The sequence below is a fragment of the Oncorhynchus clarkii genome, chromosome 16 (genome assembly GCF_045791955.1).
Source record: "Oncorhynchus clarkii lewisi isolate Uvic-CL-2024 chromosome 16, UVic_Ocla_1.0, whole genome shotgun sequence".
Classification (NCBI taxonomy): Eukaryota; Metazoa; Chordata; class Actinopteri; order Salmoniformes; family Salmonidae; genus Oncorhynchus; species Oncorhynchus clarkii.
The window spans coordinates 57,202,696-57,222,099 of NC_092162.1; the positions used below are offsets into that span (position 1 = coordinate 57,202,696).

A 19,404-nucleotide genomic window follows, 5' to 3' on the forward strand; every position below is an offset into this window, starting at 1 on the left:
TGACGTCAGTCTCATTTCAAGACTATAATGTTCATGGATGCTTACTTTTTAAAGAGTATGCTTGTCCTCTACTATCAGTTGTTTGGAGAAAAGGAGCCCATTCAGCTGACTATATTATCCCTACACTGTTTATGGCCTTCAGTGAATTCATTTCATGAGAGTTACAGGTATTGATTATTCCCTCGTAAACACTACTTCCTTGCCCTCTTTGCCACTCCACACACACACACCAGCTGGCCCACTGTGGGTTTAGTAAATCCCTGCATGCATTTTCATTGGATCTAATGGGCGGTTAATGATGTGGAGGTCATTTCCATTATACATAAGTAAACTGAAACTTAGAGCAAAGACCATACAGTGAACATATTGGCCAACATTCACCACATCATTCTTGAGGCCTAACAGGTCCTACCGGTACTGGGATCGAGGCTGGTGTTTGTGAGGTAGACGTCGTGTGCGGAGAACTCGACAGCGTCACTGGTGAAGCTCAGAAGGCAGCTGATGGAGCTCTCTGGGTGCAGCAGGGCGATGGACTCAGTCTGGGTCGAGGAACAGGAGCCTATGAGCTTGTTTCCATTCTCTCTGGTGGTGAGCAGCACCCTGCTGTCCTTGTCCCCCCTCACCACCTCTGTCCTGGTGGCCCCCTCCACCACTACCTGGCACAAACACACACAGGGAGGCACAACACTTGCATCTCTTGGGGTGCATCTCAATGCAATGACAAAGGAACAGGGCTGGTAAAAGCGATTGCAGGGGTTGCCTCACCTATCCTGTGATGTGGCCCTTTACACTCGTACCAGTATACAGGTGGAAAATGGCAGATTTGAACACTGATAAATGGCTAAATTGGAACACAATGACTGTACAGTATCATGCGATACATGACGTCAGAGCTCAGGTTCTGCACTTCACAGCACTGTATGGGTTTCGACTGACAGCTGTTCTGAACTTCACCACCGAGCACGACAAGTTGCTCCCATCCCTCAAGTTAGTTGGGCAACTTTTGCACATTTGTTGTTGTCTGAGTGAGGGTTGCTGTAAATGAAGAGGACTTGATGTATTTTGAAAGATGTGGAAGATTCTAATACAGTAAATAAACGCTTTGATGTTATTCAAAAGCCAAACACCCGCGAGTCCAAATGCGTCAACGCCTATGATCACTATGTTTGATGTACAGTTACAAGATGACACACCCTGGGTTGTTCTGAACAGAATGAGCCTATTTGTCCATTGTGAACCAAATCTGCAGTGGAACACGCACCTGAATGGAGTCATGGCTGCTATGTGCACCAAAATGACCATCTGTTTCTCTGAATTGCCTTGTAAAAGCCTAACACTAAGATTGTATTTTATAACTTAGCTAGTCATGAATAGGCTTTCAAATGATGCCCACCTGACCCAGATTGTGATTTATAAATGGGCTGTTTTTAAATTGAGTAAAAAAAAAAACAGTGTGTGATGGCAGGGATGCAGGGGTTGTATTCCAAACAACAACAACTAGAAGTATGCTTGCTGGAGTTCCCCAATGGCAGAGCTAGGACCTCAAAAAAGCACCTTACAGACTTCTTTGAGTCATAAAAGTGCATTGAAATTACTTAGGAACTGGTGCACACTTTGGTTCTCTACTGTCTAATAATTTTTCCATAATCTCCAAACTGTTCCCTTTTAATTCCTACCATGCTTTTCATATTGTCTGTAAGAAACATTTCAATTTAGCCCCATCCCTATAGGCCAATTCCCGCAACGCAAGTGAACAGCTGTGCATATTCATTTCAGTGTTCAGTACAGCAACATGGTATCTGTTTTTTATTTTATTTTTATTTTTACCTTTATTTAGCCAGGCAAGTCAGTTAAGAACAAATTCTTATTTTCAATGACGGCCTGGGAACAGTGGGTTAACTGCCTGTTCAGGGGCAGAACGACAGATTTGTACCTTGTCAGCTCGGGGGTTTGAACTCGCAACCTTCCGGTTACTAGTCCAACGCTCTAACCACTAGGCTACCCTGCCGCCCCATCTCCATTCAGAGTCATTCTCCTTTAAAATGTCATTACTGAGTTATCTACTGAACCAGATAGCATCCATCTAATCCACACTGATCCTCCTCAGCCATTCACTCCCTGCTAATTGGGAAAGATTCATATGTAAATGCACAAAAGGCCTGTAGTAGCCAGAAGGAGGGAGCTGCCTGGAAAAGACAGACAGACTATCTATGTGTTTGTGTGAGAGAGAGAGCTCAATATCAGAGAGGAAGGCTGGGCTAGTAATGAATCCTTACCATGCTGCCTGCGTCATGTCGCTCTGCGGAGAATCGCCACATAAGGGGAGGGGCATCACACACATTACACCACTATGATCAACATCTACACATATTTAGCAGATGTTATTGCGGGTGTAGCGAAATGGTTGTGTTCCTAGCTCCAATAGCGCAGTAATATCTAACAATTCACAACAATACACAAATCTAAAAGTAAAACAATGGAATTAAGAAAAATGTAAATATTAGGATGAGCAATGTCAGAGTGGCATTGACTAAAATACAGTAGAATAGAATATAGTACATCATATGAAATTAGTAAAGCGGTATGTAAACATTATTAAAGTGACCAGTAATTCCATGTATATGTATATAGGGCACCAGCTTCTAAGGTGCAGGGTTGAGTAACTTGGTAGTAGCCAGCTAGTGATGGCTATTTAACAGTCTGATGGCCTTGAGATAGAAGCTGTTTTTCAGTCTCTCGGTCCCAGCTTGCGGTGGGCAGACCGCACCACCTTCTGGAGAGTCCTGTTGTTGCGGGCGGTGCAGTTGCTGTACCAGGCGGTGATACAGCCCAACAGGATTCTCTCAATTGTGCATCTGTAAAAGTTTGTGAGGGTCTTAGGGGCCAAGCCAAATGGATTCAGCCTCCTGAGGTTGAAGAGGCGCTGTTGTGCCTTTATTCACCACACCGTTCTGTGTGGGTGGACCATTTCAGATCGCCAATTTCTGGTCTGGGTAGGTTTTAATAGTCACAGTGGGAACAATATCCCCTATACACTTCCTGATGAACTCAGTCACCGTGTCCATGTCTACATCAATGTTATTATATACGAACATATCCCAGTCCATGTGATCAAAACAATCTTGAAGCAAGGATTCCGATTTCCAGCATTGAATAGACCAGTGCAGTTGTTTGATGGCCATTGTGGTATCAGCTTGAGGGGGAATATCCACGGCTGTGACTATAACCAAAGAGAATACTCTTGGGAGGTAATACGGTCGGCATTTGATTGCAAGGTATTCTAGGTCGGGTCAACAAAAGGACTTGAGTTTCTGTACGTTATCATAATCACACCATGTTTACTTAATCATGAAACATACTCCACCGCCCTTCTTCCCAGAGAGTTCTTTATTCTTGTATGCAATGTACTGAGAACCCAGCTGGCTGTATGGATGGGGACAGCATATCTGGAGAGAGCCATGATTCTGTGAAACAGAGTATGTTACTGACCCTGATATCTCTCTGGAAGGAGATCCTCGCCCTGAGCTCGTCTACTTTATTGTCCTGAGACTGAACATAGCGAGTAATATACTCTGAAGCGGTGGATGGTGTGCACGCCTCCTGAGTCAGACCAGAAGTCCACTCCAAATACCTCTTCTCCGCCGGCGTCTTGGAGCAGCCTCTGGGATAAGTTCATTTTCCCTGGGGAGTGTGTGAACAAAGGATCCAATTCAGGAAAGTAGTATTCCTGGTCCTAATGCTGGTGAGTTTACCACCCCTCTGATATCCAAAAGTTACGTCCGGTTGTATGTAATAACAAAAAAAGTGTTCTGGGCTAATAATGTAAGAAATAACACACAAAAAAACAAAATACTGCAAAGTTGCTTAGGAGCTAGAAGCAGAGCTGCCATGTCTGTCGGCTCCATCTTACTAAGGAACAGCCAGCTAAATTAATGTTGTGAACCTTGGGAGAGAGGTGCTGGCTTTAAAAAAAGAAAACTATGGTCGATGTCCATGCCGCCGCGGAAATCTAATTAGCACAAAAACAACGCCATAAAAATCTGTCACTTTAAGCTAAAGATATCTGCATTGGGTACATCTCAATTGACTTCATCCACCTATGTAACACTTCTGCATCTGTGGGGAAAGGTGACAGAGCTAGACTGGTGCTTGTCAGACCATGAGACATCCCAAAAATCAGTCTTCTCACAAAATTATCTGTAGCGTCCCAACTGTTTGGCATACAAACTATTATGACCCCTCTATGGAAAGATGCTCTATGACCTCCAAGTATCTTAGGACTCGTCTGAAGTCGGTGCAGCCAATCTGCCAACTTCTGTCTGTAGCATCCAAACAGTTTGGACTACACACTAAAATAACCCCTCTATGGAAAGGTGAGACTCTCACAAACAAATCAATTGTTTTGCTCTAGGACATCATCAGGCCTCACAAGACTCGTCTGAATATATGGAGACTGTTTAGTGCCAAAAATAAGGGGTTAAATACTTGTAGAAAAAGAAAAAAAAATTCCCGATCTGTCTTCTACCTCTCAGATATAGGACAGACTCTTCAGAACAACCTTCTTAGAATTCCAAATCTAATAGCAAAACGATCCTTGGTATAACTTTAAAACACTTCCATATAGCTTAGTAGTATCTCCCCCCTCCCCAGGCTTAGAATCTTGTGGGTGCCATGGTGCACTCATTTACTGTAGTTGTACTGCTGCAGCATTCAGATAAACAGACTGCGGCTGTGCAACGTGCAGTCACAATCACACAGACACTCTTTTTGTTGTACTCAAACAGCAAAACACAGACGAATCCCAGTGTTTCCACTTCTACATATCTCAATGTCCTGTACGGGTCAATATCATAAAAAGGTACACCCCATACAGAGCATTAGAATGTAATTCAGAAAATCAATACTAGGCAGGGAGTCACTATTTACAATGTTTACTTTGCTGAGGGGCTACAAGAACTGATTGAATAAATGCATTCTGAGAGATTTAAGTATTAAATTCAAATGTTCTGTTCCACTGGTAAAGGCAATGGAAAGACATTAGTTTGAGGAAAGATGGAAGAGTTCGCGACAACAAATCACTCAGAGCAGCTTTGGCACTACTTTTCCAGCTCATGATGAAAAAATGATGGCTCCACAGCCTTGGTCCACACAGGTAACAGCCCTCGAACCCTACCATCCCATCTTAAATTGTCTGTCTTGCTGCTTTTCCCCTTCCTGTTTGCATTTTCTTCCCCAATAAGTACACATTCTGAATCCTGTACCTTCATATCTCAAGTACAAGTTAACTTTATTATCCCAAAAGTGGTCAATTAATTTGACTTTCAAATCTGCACAAAATAGTATTATTGTAAGGTCCTTAGTAACCTGAAAATGAATACCTTTAGGGAAATAGACAGAAAGCAACCATAATTAACCAGAACTAACAAGTGTGAACTTACGGGTTGGTGGTGAACGAGAGCAGGGAGTTGTGACTGAAGGACCTCTCCGGTGTTAGCATGGAGGTGAACAGTGAAAGGAAGGACCATGCCCAGAGGAATAGCAGACAGGCGGTCTCTGTGTAGAATTGGACTGGTGCTGAAACGCAGGTACGACACTGGGACCACCTGGAAAACCACAGAAAGGAGCAAACCTTTTTATGCAAGTAAAGTACATGTTGGATTTTTTTTTAAATTACAGGCCTGATGGAAACAGAAAATCTTTCGGCAAACTTTCCAAATGTTGACAAAACACGCTAGAAAAAGGTGGGATATTTTTTAGTTGGTAAAATTAATTATGTGAGAAATGTCGGTGGAAACGCTTTTATGGGCAAATATTGATAGAATAACCATTATATCGAAGTAAACTTGGAGTCACACAGTGGCATGTATAGTGTAGTCCTCTCCCACTACGACTCAGGAAACCATGCAGTTTATTAGGCTACAGACGAAATAAGTTATAAACTTCAGAGTGGTGACAGTGCAAGGTGATGAGCTTGATGCTCCTTTCCAATAAATATCGATGGTCTTATTCTGGTGACATGATAATCGATGCTTGGCTGCAGTTTGTCCATATTAATAATCTTATCATGTAGGCTATATGTGCTCTCTAGCCAACAGTGCACAGATAGCGGTGTTGGCTAGAGCGCACACTTGCTATATAACGCAATATTTTAACTTGTTTTATTCGGTACATGGGAATTTAACCGCAAAAGGTATTTTTCTGTACACTACATCATCATACTCAGCCTTTTATCTGCAACATATTGCGACACTTGCAATAACATCTGCTAACCATGTGTATGTGACCAATAAAATGCAATTTGAACCAGTCAATTTGATGGAAACATCTCTCATGGGAAAATCTGCATAATTTTTGAATATACAGTTGAAGTCAGAAGTTAACATACACTTATGTTGGAGTCATTAAAACTCATTTTTCAACCACCCCACAAATTTCTTGTTAAAAAACTATATTTTTTGCAAGTCACTTAGGACATCTACTTTGTGCATGACACAAGTAATTTTTCCAACAGTTGCTTACAGACAGATTATTTCACTGTATCACAACTCCAGTGGGTCAGAAGTTTACATACACTAAGCTTCTGATTGACTCAAATGTTGTCAATTAGCCTATTGGAGGTGTACCTGTGGATGTATTTCAAGGCCTACCTTCAAACTCAGTGCCTCTTTTATTGACATTATGGTAAAATCCAAAGAAATCAGCCAAGACCTCAGAAAAAAATGGTAGACCTCCACAAGTCTGGTTCATCCTTGGGAGCAATTTCCAAACGCAAGGTACCATGTTAATCTGTACTGTTACGTTCCACAGTTTCTGTGTTGTGGGTTTGTATGTATACATTTCAGGATGGCTTCCTGGATCCCCCAAACAGCTGATTGGTCGGCCCCATCAACAATTGGAGCTGACCCCGCCCTCTCATCAGATACAGCTGTCTGCAATTACAAACTCCTTCTCCAGCTGGATAAAAGCCTGTGTTCCTTTGTTAGGAGGGAGAGCTTCTTTGATGTCCTGTGTTGGTTGTTGCTCAGAGACAGGTTTTGTAAAGTATTTTGTCAAATGGACTGCGTTTTTGATGACTGAAATTGTTCACTTTACTTTAGTAATTATTCTGTTTCTGTAAGGCACCTTGGGAGTGCTTAGGCAAGAGGCCTGCGGGCATACATGTACCTGTAGTGTGTACTCTGTCTATGCACACTAGGTAAGACTTGGGCGGACCACCCCCTGTAGTTTGGTTAGCGCGCCAGGTGGTGTTAAGGTTTGGTAGGTAGGAGAGAGGACTAACTTACTCTCTTTGGTTTCGTCCAGCCCCTTTTCCCCACATTCAACTCCCCTGCCTGTCATCCTTACCCGCACCTACAATCACATACCTCTTTCACTCCCAGGGGAGTTGAGTGTAGCAGGGTGTTGTGTTCCCTCCTCCAAGAGTCTTGCGTAACATAATTGGGGCTCATCTGGGATGATCATTAAACCCACCAAACCCTGCTGCTCTGAGCTCTCTGTGTGGTGGTTGGTTGTGAGTTTGGGTGACTTGTTTAGTTTGTGTGTTCGGTAGGGTGCTGTGTACAAATTGGCTGCCTCAGCCGTCTCCCAGTTTGAGGTGCCCTCTGTTGATCAGTTGGTGGGTTTGCGGAAAGTAGACCTTTGCGCTATAGCCGACCATTATGGACTCTTCGCCACTGAGAAAGCCCTAAAGGCTGAGCTTGTGGTGCTAGTCAGGGAGGGTTTAGTGAGAAAACAAATTCTCGCGTCGACCTTCCGATGCCGACGCGGAGGAAGGGGTTGCTCATACCCCCTTTACATTGCCCAAATTTGACCCTTTATCTTCTGCTTCGGGTAGTTCAGACGGGACCGCTAGACTGAAGGTATGGCTGGCCCGTTTGGAAATTTGATCTAGAAATTAGGAAAATGGAAATCGACAAGGAGGTGAGGATACGACAACTGGAGCTAGACGCTGGCTCCAGTGTGACTACACAACCTGCCTGTCATCAAGCCCACTTCGATATTACGTCAAATATTGCTTTAGTCCCTCCATTCCGGGAGTTGGAAGTTCATTCCTATTTCTCTACATTTGAGCATGTGGCCGCTGTGCTACATTGGCCGCCCCTGTTACAATGTAAATTGTCTGGGAAAGCCCAGGAAGTAGTAGCTGCTCTCTCCCTGGAAGACAGTTTACAGTATGATATAGTTAAAACAACTGTTGCGGGCTTATGAGTTGGTGCTTGAAGCTTAGACAGCGCTTCAGGAATCACAAAAAACCCTCTCACCATACATTTGTTGAGTTTGCAAGGGACAAACAGTCTCTGTTTAAATGCTGGTGTTCAGCCAGCAAAGCTAACACCTTTGATATTCAGGAGTTGATGCTGTTGGACTTTAAAAGCAACCTCCCTGATAGAATTGTAGTTAATTTAAATGAACAAAAAGTGGCGACATTGGCCCAGGCAGCAGTGTTGGCAGATGAGTACGCTTTGGTGCACCTCGTTTTTAAGGCCGAACGATTACGTCATCAGTGCCTCGTTCGGGTCACGTGCCTTCGCACGAGATACGTGAATGTTTTAACTGTCACCAATAGGGTCACATGATTGCGAACTGCCCGGTTTTGAAAAATAAACCCAAACAGTCCCTGTCACCATCCCCTAAATTGAAAAGTGTGGGTTTAGTCCAGTCTTTGGCTCGTCCGTTGGACAGAGTTATTGATTCTGCATTTGGGAAACCGGATCCTATCTATGCTCCGTTTATCTCTGCCGGGTTGTGTTTCCTTAACTGGAGAACAAGCGGATCAAAAACCTATACAAATCTTACGAGACACCGGGGCGGCAAATTTAGTCATCGTTACTGATGCTTTACCCTGGTCCCCTGAAACAGATTGTGGCTCGCATGTCCTATTACAGGGTATAGAGACAAAAACCGTATCGGTACCATTACATTAGGTCCACTGGAATCAGGAGGTTTACGTGTTGGTGTAGTGTCTACACTGCCAGTAAAAGGAGTCACATTGCTACTAGGGAACGATATCGCTGGTGGTAACGTCACTCCTGTGGTAGAGGTAGTAGACAACCCAGAAATCAATACAGATGATAAATTGGTTCAAGCGTTTCCCCATGTTTTTCCTGCTTGTGTGTTCTACCTCAACAATCTCACAAGCTGGGAGATGTGGTGGATTTGTCTAGTTCCATTTTTGAGAATGTTGAGGTAGAAGACAATGCACAGAGTATTCCTTCTGCAATGCCGACGGTTTTTACCCCCGTAAAAACTAAGGCAGGGGAAAGCGAAATCGCGCCCCAATTAAATGAGTCTGTCACCCCCAAGAAGGTGATTGAATGTCAAAAGGGAGACGCCAGTCTTCGCAAGTGTTTTGCTTAGGTAATTTCCACTGAGGAAGCTAAAACTAGAGAGACCGCCTACTTTATGGAAGCCGGAGCTTTGATGCGTAAATGGGCAGCTCATGACACCGTCAGTGACTGGAGTGAAGTGTGTCAAGTGGCTGTTCCTACACCGTTCCGACAGCAGGTGCAGACCCGGTGTGGTCCGGACATTTGGGGACTACGAAGACTTATAACAGAGTCCTTCCAAAAAAAATTCTGGCCAGGTTTGAAGTCTGACGTGGTCCAATTTTGTAAAACATGTCATGTATGTCAACTCACTGGGAAAGCGAATCAAACAGTTCCTTGTGCGCCGCTCTGCCCGATTCCTGTGGTGGGGCAACCGTTTGAACGTGTGATAATCGATTGTGTAGGTCCATTGCCGAAAACCAGGTCAGGTAACCAGTACTTACTAACAATAATGTGCAGTGCTACTCGATACCCAGAGGCTATCCCTCTCCGTACTATAACGGCTAAGACTGTGGTGAAGGCACTAGTGAAGATGCTCTCTACGTTTGGACTCCCTAAAGTAATCTGAACTGATCAGGGAACCAACTTTACGTCAAAACTGTTCTCAAATGTGTTAGACACTGTGTATTTCCCGTCAGGTCTCCAGTCCGTATCATCCGGAGAATCAAGGAGCTCTTGAACGCTGGCATCAGATGCTAAAGGCGATGATACGCAAGTATTGCATGGATACCAGTACCGATTGGGATAAGGGGGTGCTTTTATCCTATTTGCTATCAGGGAAACAATACAAGAGTCCTTAGGGTTCAGCCCTGCTGACCTTGTGTTTGAACACACCCTACGGGGTCCGCTAAAAGTTGAAGGAGCATCTCCTACACCCAGTAGCTCCCCTAAAAATGTGTTGGATTATGTCAGTAAGATGCGGGGGAGACTGCACGTGTGCTTTAGCCCAAAAGTCTCTCTCCTCGTCTCAGAAACACATTAAATTACATTACGACAAAGAGGCTGTTGGCCATTATTTTGCACCAAGGGATCAATGTTTTAGTTTTGTTGCCAATCCCTGTCAAGTTTTTCTGGGCCTTATCTTGTGGAAAAGAAACTTGGTGGCACCAATTATGTGATAAAGACCCCAGATCGTAGGCGTTCTTCCCGTGTGTGTCATGTTAACATGCTGAAAGTATATTATAAGCGTGACTCTCCAGACAGTTCCTCAGGTAAGCCGGTCCAGCCCGCTGTCTCCAGTGTGGTGCTGGTGGTGCTGAAGCCTGGGTGGGACCTAGAGGAGGATAAAGAGGACGGGTTGGCGTTACGCCATACGTTACAGCAGTGTGAACGCTTATATAATTCGGAGATGCTGAAAAAGTTACCCTCTCAAATGGAACATTTGGATAACGATCAAACTAATGATCTTATCCTATCGATAAATAGTTCTGTGTGTTTCAGGACGTTCCATCTTGGAACATGACGTGGATGTGGGGATCACTGCTCCTATATGTCAGCATCCATACCGGGTTAACGCTAAGAAAAGGGAGGTAATGAAAAGTGAGGTAGCTTATTTATTACAGAATGACATGGCAAAACCCAGTAACCGCTCCTGGAGTTCCCCGTGTATTCTCGTTCCTAAGCCTGGCAGTCCGTACATAAGCGGGACATATCAACGTTGCGTAAATGCGGTTACAAAGTCTGATTATTTTCCTCTACCTCGCTTAGATGACTGCATTGATAGAATTGGCTCTGCTGCTTACATTAGTAAGATAGATTTGCTAAAAGGTTATTGGCAGGTGCCTCTGACCTCTCGAGCTTCTGACATTTCGGCTTTCGTTACACCTGATAACTTTGTACAATACACTGATGCCCTTTGGAATGTGTAATGCACCTGCTACTTTTCAGTGCCTAGTTAACATTGTATTCGCAGATGTGCCAAATTGTACTGCTTACCTTGACGATGTGGTGATTCATTCATCTACCCTCAATTTGGCCAAGTGTGAGTTTGGAGGCTACTGTGACTTACTTAGGGAAGCAGGTGAGACGAGGTCAAGTGCACCCAGTAACTGGCAAAGTGGAGGCAATTGTTGCTTTTCCTGCTCCCACGACTCGCCGCCAGTTGCGCAGATTCCTGGGGATGGTAGGGTACTATTGTACGTTCTGTAAGAATTTGTCGATAGTAGTAGCTCCCCTTACATCTCTGCTCAGTCTCAAAGTACCATTTAAGTGGTCCCAGGACTGTAACTATGCTTTTGAGTCCACCAAAGCACTACTTGCCGCCCCCAACTTTGACAAACCTTTTAAGTTGGAGGTAGACGCTAGTATAGTGGGGGTGGGTGCGGTTCTCTTGCAGGAAGATGAAAAGGATCGGATCTTCTCCCATAAGTTCAACTCGTGTCAGTCAAAGTACTCCACCATTGAACAAGAGACGCTAGCTTTATTGCTAGCCTTACAGTTATTTGAGGTATGTGGGCTCCAGTGACATGCCTTTACAGGTCTTCATGGACCATAATCTATTAGTGTGGTTGAAGCAAATTTACAAATCAGAAACGCCTCCTTATGTGGTGGGCTCTGATTGTACAAGGATACAATATACAGATTAAGTATGTGAAGGGTTCGGCGAATGTGGTAGCCGACGTTCTATCACAGGTTTAGTAACTGGGGATGCGGGTTGGTTTTTGTTATTGCAAACTGGAAGTTCGCAGGTTTTGGGGTGGGCGTGTCACGTTCTACAGTTTCTATGTACAGTGGGGCAAAAAAGTATTTAGTCAGCCACCAATTGTGCAAGTTCTCCCACTTAAAAAGATGAGAGAGGCCTGTAATTTATCAACTATGACAGACAAAATGAGAAAAAAAATTCCAGAAAATCACATTGTAGGATTTTTTATGAATTTATTTGCAGATTATGGTGGAAAATAAGTATTTGGTCACCTACAAACAAGCAAGATTTCTGGCTCTCACAGACCTGTAACATCTTTTTTAAGAGGCTCCTCTGTCCTCCACTCGTTACCTGTATTAATGGCACCAGTTTGAACTTATCAGTATAAAAGACACCTGTCCACAACCTCAAACAGTCACACTCTATGGCCTGCTTAAGCCAGTACATGTCCAGGCCCGTCTGAAGTTTTGCTAGAGAGCATTTGGATGATCCAGAAGAAGATTGGGAGAATGTCATATGGTCAGATGAAACCAAAATATAACTTTTTGGTAAAAACTCAACTCATCGTGTTTGGAGGACAAAGAATGCTGAGTTGCATCCAAAGAACACCATACCTACTGTGAAGCATGGGGGTGGAAACATCATGCTTTGGGGATGTTTTTCTGCAAAGGGACCAAGACGACTGATCCGTGTAAAGGAAAGAATGAATGGGGCCATGTATCGTGAGATTTTGAGTGAAAACCTCCTTCCATCAGCAAGGGCATTGAAGATGAAACGTGGCTGGGTCTTTCAGCATGACAATGATCCCAAACACACTGCCCGGGAAACGAAGGAGTGGCTTCGTAAGAAGCATTTCAAGGTCCTGGAGTGGCCTAGCCAGTCTCCAGATCTCAACCCCATAGAAAATCTTTGGAGGGAGTTGAAAGTCCCTGTTGCCCAGCAACAGCCCCAAAACATCACTGCTCTATAGGAGATCTGCATGGAGAAATGGGCCAAAATACCAGCAACAGTGTGTGAAAACCTTGTGAAGACTTACAGAAAACATTTGACCTCTGTCATTGCCATCAAAGGGTATATAACAAAGTATTGAGATAAACTTTTGTTATTGACCAAATACTTATTTTCCACCATAATTTGCAAATAAATTCATTAAAAATCCTACAATGTGATTTTCTGGATTTTTTTTCTCATTTTGTCTGTCATAGTTGAAGTGTACCTATGATGAAAATTACAGGCCTCTCATCTTTTTAAGTGGGAGAACTTGCACAATTGGTGGCTGACTAAATACTTTTTTGCCCCACTGTATATGTTTCAGGACGGCTTCCTGGATCCCCCAAGCAGCTGATTCGTCGGTCCCATCAACAATTGGAGCTGACAAACTCCTTCTCCAGCTGGATAAAAGCCTGTGTTCCTTTGTTAGGAGGGAGAGCTTCTTTGATGTCCTGTGTTGGTTGTTGCTCAGAGACAGGTTTTTGTAAAGTATTTTGTAGCCAGTCCTGCTGAGGTATGCTTGTCAAAAGGACTGTGTTTTTGATGACTGAAATTGTTCACTTTACGTTAGTAATTATTTTGTTTGTTTCCAGGGGGAAGGGGAAGGCACCTTGGGAGTGCTTAGGCAAGAGGCCTGCGGGCATACATATACCCGTAGTATGTACTCTGTCTATGCACACTAGGTAAGACTTGGGCGGACCAATCTGTGTAGTTTGGTTAGCGCGCCAGGTGACGTTAAGGTTAGGTAAGTAGTAGGTAGGCAGGTAAGGTAGGAGAGAGGACTAACTTACTTTCTTTGGTTCCATCCAGCCCCTTCTCACCGTGTTAAGGAAATAAATTCCCAGTAAATGGTAATATTCTCTGCCTCTCTCATTCTTTCCCGCACCTACAATCACATACCTCGTTCACTCCACGGGGAGTTGAGTGTAGCAGGGTGTTGCGTTCCCTCCTCCAAGAGGCATGCGTAACATGTATAAACACCATGGGACAACACAGCCGTCATACCGCTCAGGAAGTTGACACGTTCCGTCTCCTAGAGATGAACGTACTTTGGTGCGACAAGTGCAAATCAATCCCAGAACAACAAAGGACCTTGTGAAGATGCTGGAGGAAACAGGTACAAACATATCTATATCCACATAATCTGAAAGGCCGCTCAGCAAGGAAGAAGCCACAGCTCCAAAATCGCCATAAAGCCAGACTAAAGTTTGCAACTGCACATGGGGACAAAGATCATACTTTTTGGAGAAATTTCCAAAATGGCTTAAGGACAACAAAGTCAAGCTATTGGAGTGGCCATCACGCGCCCTGACCTCAATCCTCTAGAAAATGTGTGGGCAGAACTGAAAAAGCGTGTGCGAGCAAGGAGGCCTACAAACCTGACTCAGTTACACCAGCCCTGTCAAGAGGAATGGGTCAAAATTCACCTTATTGTGGGAAGCTTGTGGAAGGCTACCCAAAACGTTTGACCCAAGTTAAACAATTTAAAGGAAATACACTCAGTTAGTATTTAGTAGCATGTAAACCTCTGACCCACTGGGAATGTGATGAAATAAAGTAATTCCACTCTTTCTGACAATTCAGATTCTTAAAGTAAAGTGGTGATCCTAACTGACCTAAAACAGGGATTTTTAACTAGGATTAAATGTCAGGAATTGTGAAAAACTGAGTTTAAATGTATTTGGCTAAGGTGTATGTGAACTTCAACTGCATGCATAAGAATCTATAGCCAATTGGATGGAAATCTAGCAATAGACAGCAATGTAAGAGAATACGCTTAGACCAAAGATAAGTCAAATACAAAAACACTCCATCTCTCATTTAATAGTCTTAAAATGTGATGCCATTGGTAATGACGTTATAACGCCATGAAGACAGACAACAGCGTCAACATTTATAAACTCTGCTAAAAAAGTTACGTCCTCTGTCAACTGTGTTTTATTTTCAGCAAACGTGTAAATATTTGTATGAACATAAGATTCAACAGACAAACTGAACAAGTTCCACAGACATGTGACTAACAGAAATGGAATAATGTGTCCCTGAACAAAGGGGGGGGGGGGGGGGTCCAGGCTCGTCGCTGCCCATGGCAGAACACTGACATTCCTGTCTTGCAGGAAATCACGCAAATAACTTGTAGTATGGCTGGTGGCATTGTCATGCTGGAGGGTCATGTCAAGTAGAGCCTGCAGGAAGGGTACCACATGAGGGAGGAGGATGTCTTCCCTGTAACGCACAGCGTTGAGATTGCCTGCAATGACAACAAGCTCTGTCCGATGATGCTGTGCCACACTGCCCCAGAGCATGACGGACCCTCCACCTCCAAATCGATCCCGCTCCAGAGTACAGGCCTCAGTGTAACGCTCATTCCTTTGACGATAAACGAGAATCCGACCATCACCCCTGGTGAGACAAAACCACGACTCGTCAGTGAAGAGCACTTTTTGCCAGTCCTGTCTGGTCCAGCGACGGTGGGTTTGTGCCCATAGGCGACGTTGTTGCTGGTGATGTCTGGTGAGGACCTGCCTTACAACAGGCCTACAAGCCCTCAGTCCAACCTCTCTCAGCCTATTGCTGACAGTTTGAGCACTAGTGGAGGGATTGTGCATTCCTTGCTGTTGCCATCCTGGACCTGTCCCGCAAGGTGTGATGTTCGGATGTTCCAACCCTGTGCAGGTGCTGCTACGTGGTCTGCCACTGCGAGGACAATCAGCTGTCCGTCCTGTCTCCCTGTAGCGCTGTCTTTGGTGTCTCACAGTTCGGACATTGCAATTTATTGCCCTGGACACATCTGCAGTCCTCATGCCTCCTTGCTGCATGCCTAAGGCACGTTCACGCAGATGAGCAGGGACCCTGGGCATCTTTCTTTTGGTGTTTTTCCTGAGTCAGTAGAAAGGCCTCTTTAGTGTTCTACGTTTTCATAACTTTGACCTTAATTGCCTACCGTCTGTAAACTGTTAGTGTTTGAACGATTGTTCCATAGGTGCATGTTCATTAATTATTTATGGTTCATTGAACAAGCATGGGAAACAGTGTTTAAACCTTTTACAAATTATCTTTGAAAGACAGGGTCCTGAAAAAGGGAATGAGATACGGTAAACTTATGACATGGATAGAACTTGAAGTTCTTTAAACTAAATAAAGCAAACTTAATCCAGAAATTGTGAAAGACTAAAACTTTACATGTACGAATGTCAGTTGAATGCATTCAATTGTACAATTGACTAGGTATCCCTTTCCATTGATCTATTCATGGATTATAGTGTACTATGTTATTTCTCATTCCTTGCACTGTGTTTATTTGCCATAGGGACAACAAAGATTCATAGAATTGAAGTAAAGGGCCACTGGGTCTCACTTTCACTGCGAGGACCAGTGTTTGATTGACACCGAAGGTCTCCTGTGAGGTCACCAGCAGGGAGGAGGAGCCAGTGAGAGAGCCAGAGGACAGGAGGCCCTTCTCATCCACTTGGACGATGGTAGCCTGGTTGGGACAATCCAGTACCGGGTACAGAGAACCTACACCGTCCCTGTTTACACACACCATGGGAGAAGACACCAGAGTTAGTAGACTTGTATCTTCTGGAGACAAATCTAATGGCTGTTTTAATAGTCAAGAGTAGAGGATATGGTGTCATTTGAGATGGAATCTAAGAGTTCATGTGTAGTGTTCAATGGAAAATGTTGTGTTCAAAGTGTCTTAGGTTAAGACAAAGGGGTGTTGGGAGGCCCCTCTAACATTACCTGCTAGTCTGGAGTTTGAGCCCAGAGTTGGGAGCCATCAGTATCTCCTTAGCCTCCATCGCTGGGTTAAGCATGTGCAGCTTGTCATAAACCTTGATCAAAGGGAAGAGTTGAGAGCAATGAGCAGAGGTTTTTACCCATCCTTTGATGTTTGGGTTTTTGTGACACGACATAGTATAATGCAGTTTGAAGCTGGATGCACGACTCATCTGTCCTTATCACTTTACAAAGTTAACTACCGCAGAGAAACTCAAGGACCACATTCAAAACTTCAATGATTCAGACTTCTCAGCATGTTGTTCTCTCTTGCAATGTTGGTTCACTTTCAGTTTGTTTTTAGGTGGGAGGGAACGCAAGGACAAGCGAAGGTCCATAAACAAGCACTATAAACCAAACCAGAAATATATGAGCCGTGTCATATATTTCTGAAACGGTGTGATCCAGCCACACAGAGTGATCCATCACAATGCGGTGTCCTGGGCTGAACCCTACATCCGGACCGCTTAGCTAGCAGTACTGCTGACTTGAATTCATCCCCTGACCTAGGCCAACAGGAGATTGGGATCTCTGGCCAAATCAGTCAAATAAGTACCAGGGAGAAAAGAAAACCAGCAGTATGTCGGACTTGGTATCTGCCTTCCTCTGGCATATTATAGGTATCTGAATAAGTATAGTACCTGGATCTGGAGTTCATCAAGGAGTTCATCCCTCTAGTTGTCCAGCCTTGGTGTCAGTGACCTTTAGGACCACCTTGATGCCGGTTCTTCCTTTAGTCTTCCCTGTCACACTCATCGCAAAGTTATGCTCCGGTTGGAGCTGGACGGAGGCCTGAACAGAGACGGGGGTTTTATCAGTGAATGAAAGCAGAAATAGAGTTAGAAATATCAGATGTTGTTTCTCTAGTGAAGGTGGAGCAACATTTTGTCCTAAGTCAGTCACTCTGATACAAAAGAATGAGAGGAGCTCAAAACAAAGATGTCTTATCTGACTCATCTATAATCATAACAGTATAATTGTAATAATTTCCCATTATACCATTCATGGCTTCTTGTGGATTCAGTTGAAAACGATGGTGCTTGTGGACCCCAAATGTAATTTCAGCAGCCCTTCGCCACTCATCAAGGAGAAAAACTCTAGATGAAAAAGTGCTTCCCACCTCAGCGTGTCGTGATTGGAGTTCCAGGATGTCTCTCTTGGTGGTGGTCCAATGGAAGGTGAGGCCAGGCAGGGCGTTCCCAAATGAGAAGGGGGTCTGACTGCTGCTGAGCCCTATGACATATACAGGCATCTGGGTTAAGGGATAGGATGAGTCAACTCAGAGCAGGTCACAAGTCTTAATAGTCACAATGTCATGCATCTTTCTTGGATTGAAGAATGTCCTGTGGACACGGTCAGAGACAATTTGAGATTACAGTTAATTTATCATGCGTTACCTGTGTCCCAGTCTTCATTCTGGTGATAGGGGCTTGGATGCGAATGGCCCTCAACTGCACAACTTCAACCTCTACTTGATCCTGTTCATAGAAAACACCAGCATAGAATTACATTACTTTCAATTTGTGAAAAACAGGATTAAACACACATTGTGTTTCAGCTGATGATGTACAGGTATTTTACATGAGACACCAAGTTTCCCAGGCTCGGTATCGACAGCTTGAACCAGTCCTGTCACGGTGACGTTGCCAATAGCGACGCCCCTGACGTGATCTATGCCGTTAACAGACGCAATCTCCTCATTGGCCATGGAGAAGAGGATGTTGGACTGGGGCTGGGGGCCACCCTCGGATGTGATCTACAACATGGAGAGATGAGGTGGTGTGTGTGGCTGTGTGTGTGCCATAAATATGCAGACTATCCGTTTCACATGACTGGCCTTGAGAATACCGACAGCGTGTTCATTAACTCTAGTCAATGTGAGGTCTTTAAATTGCTCAAGTCAATCAAATCCTCCATGGTCTGTTAGAATAATCAACACTGGAGAATTGGAGATTAAATCAACATGTCACTCACAGGGTTTGAGTATACCAAACATTAGGAACACCTTCCTAATATTGAGTTTTGCCTCAATTCGTTGGGGTATGGACTCTACAAGGTGTTGAAAGTGTTCCACAGGGATGCTGGCCCATGTTGACTCCAATGCTTATCACAGTTGTGTCAAGTTTGTTGGATGTCCTTTGGGTGGTTGGCCATTCTTGATACACATGGGAAACTGTTGAGCATGAAAAACCCAGCAGCGTTGCAGTTCTTGACACAAACCTAGCATCTACCACCATACCCTGTTCAAAGGCACTTAAATAATTTGTCTTGCCCATTCACCCTGAATGACCACTATCCACAATCCATGACTCAATTGTCTGAAGCCTTAAAAATCCTTCTTTAACCTGTCTCGTCCCCTTCATCTACACTGTGGATTTAACCAGTGAATCAGTCTCGTCCCCTTCATCTACACTGTGGATTTAACCAGTGAATCAGTCTCGTCCCCTTCATCTACACTGTGGATTTAACCAGTGAATCAGTCTCGTCCCCTTCATCTACACTGTGGATTTAACCAGTGAATCAATAAGGGATCATAGCTTTCACCTGGATTCACTAGGTCAGTCTAATGGAAAGAGCAGTTCCTAATGTTTTGTATACTCAGTGTATATTTACAATGACTTAATGTTCAGCAATTAACTGGCATTTGGAGAGCCTCACAAATGACAG

At 44.0% G+C, this 19,404-nt stretch overlaps 1 pseudogene; it reads right to left on the bottom strand.

Moving 5' to 3' along the window:
• LOC139367356 (nuclear pore membrane glycoprotein 210-like) overlaps positions 1–19,404 on the bottom strand; it is a 53,650-nt pseudogene that overhangs the window by 3,462 nt on the left and 30,784 nt on the right.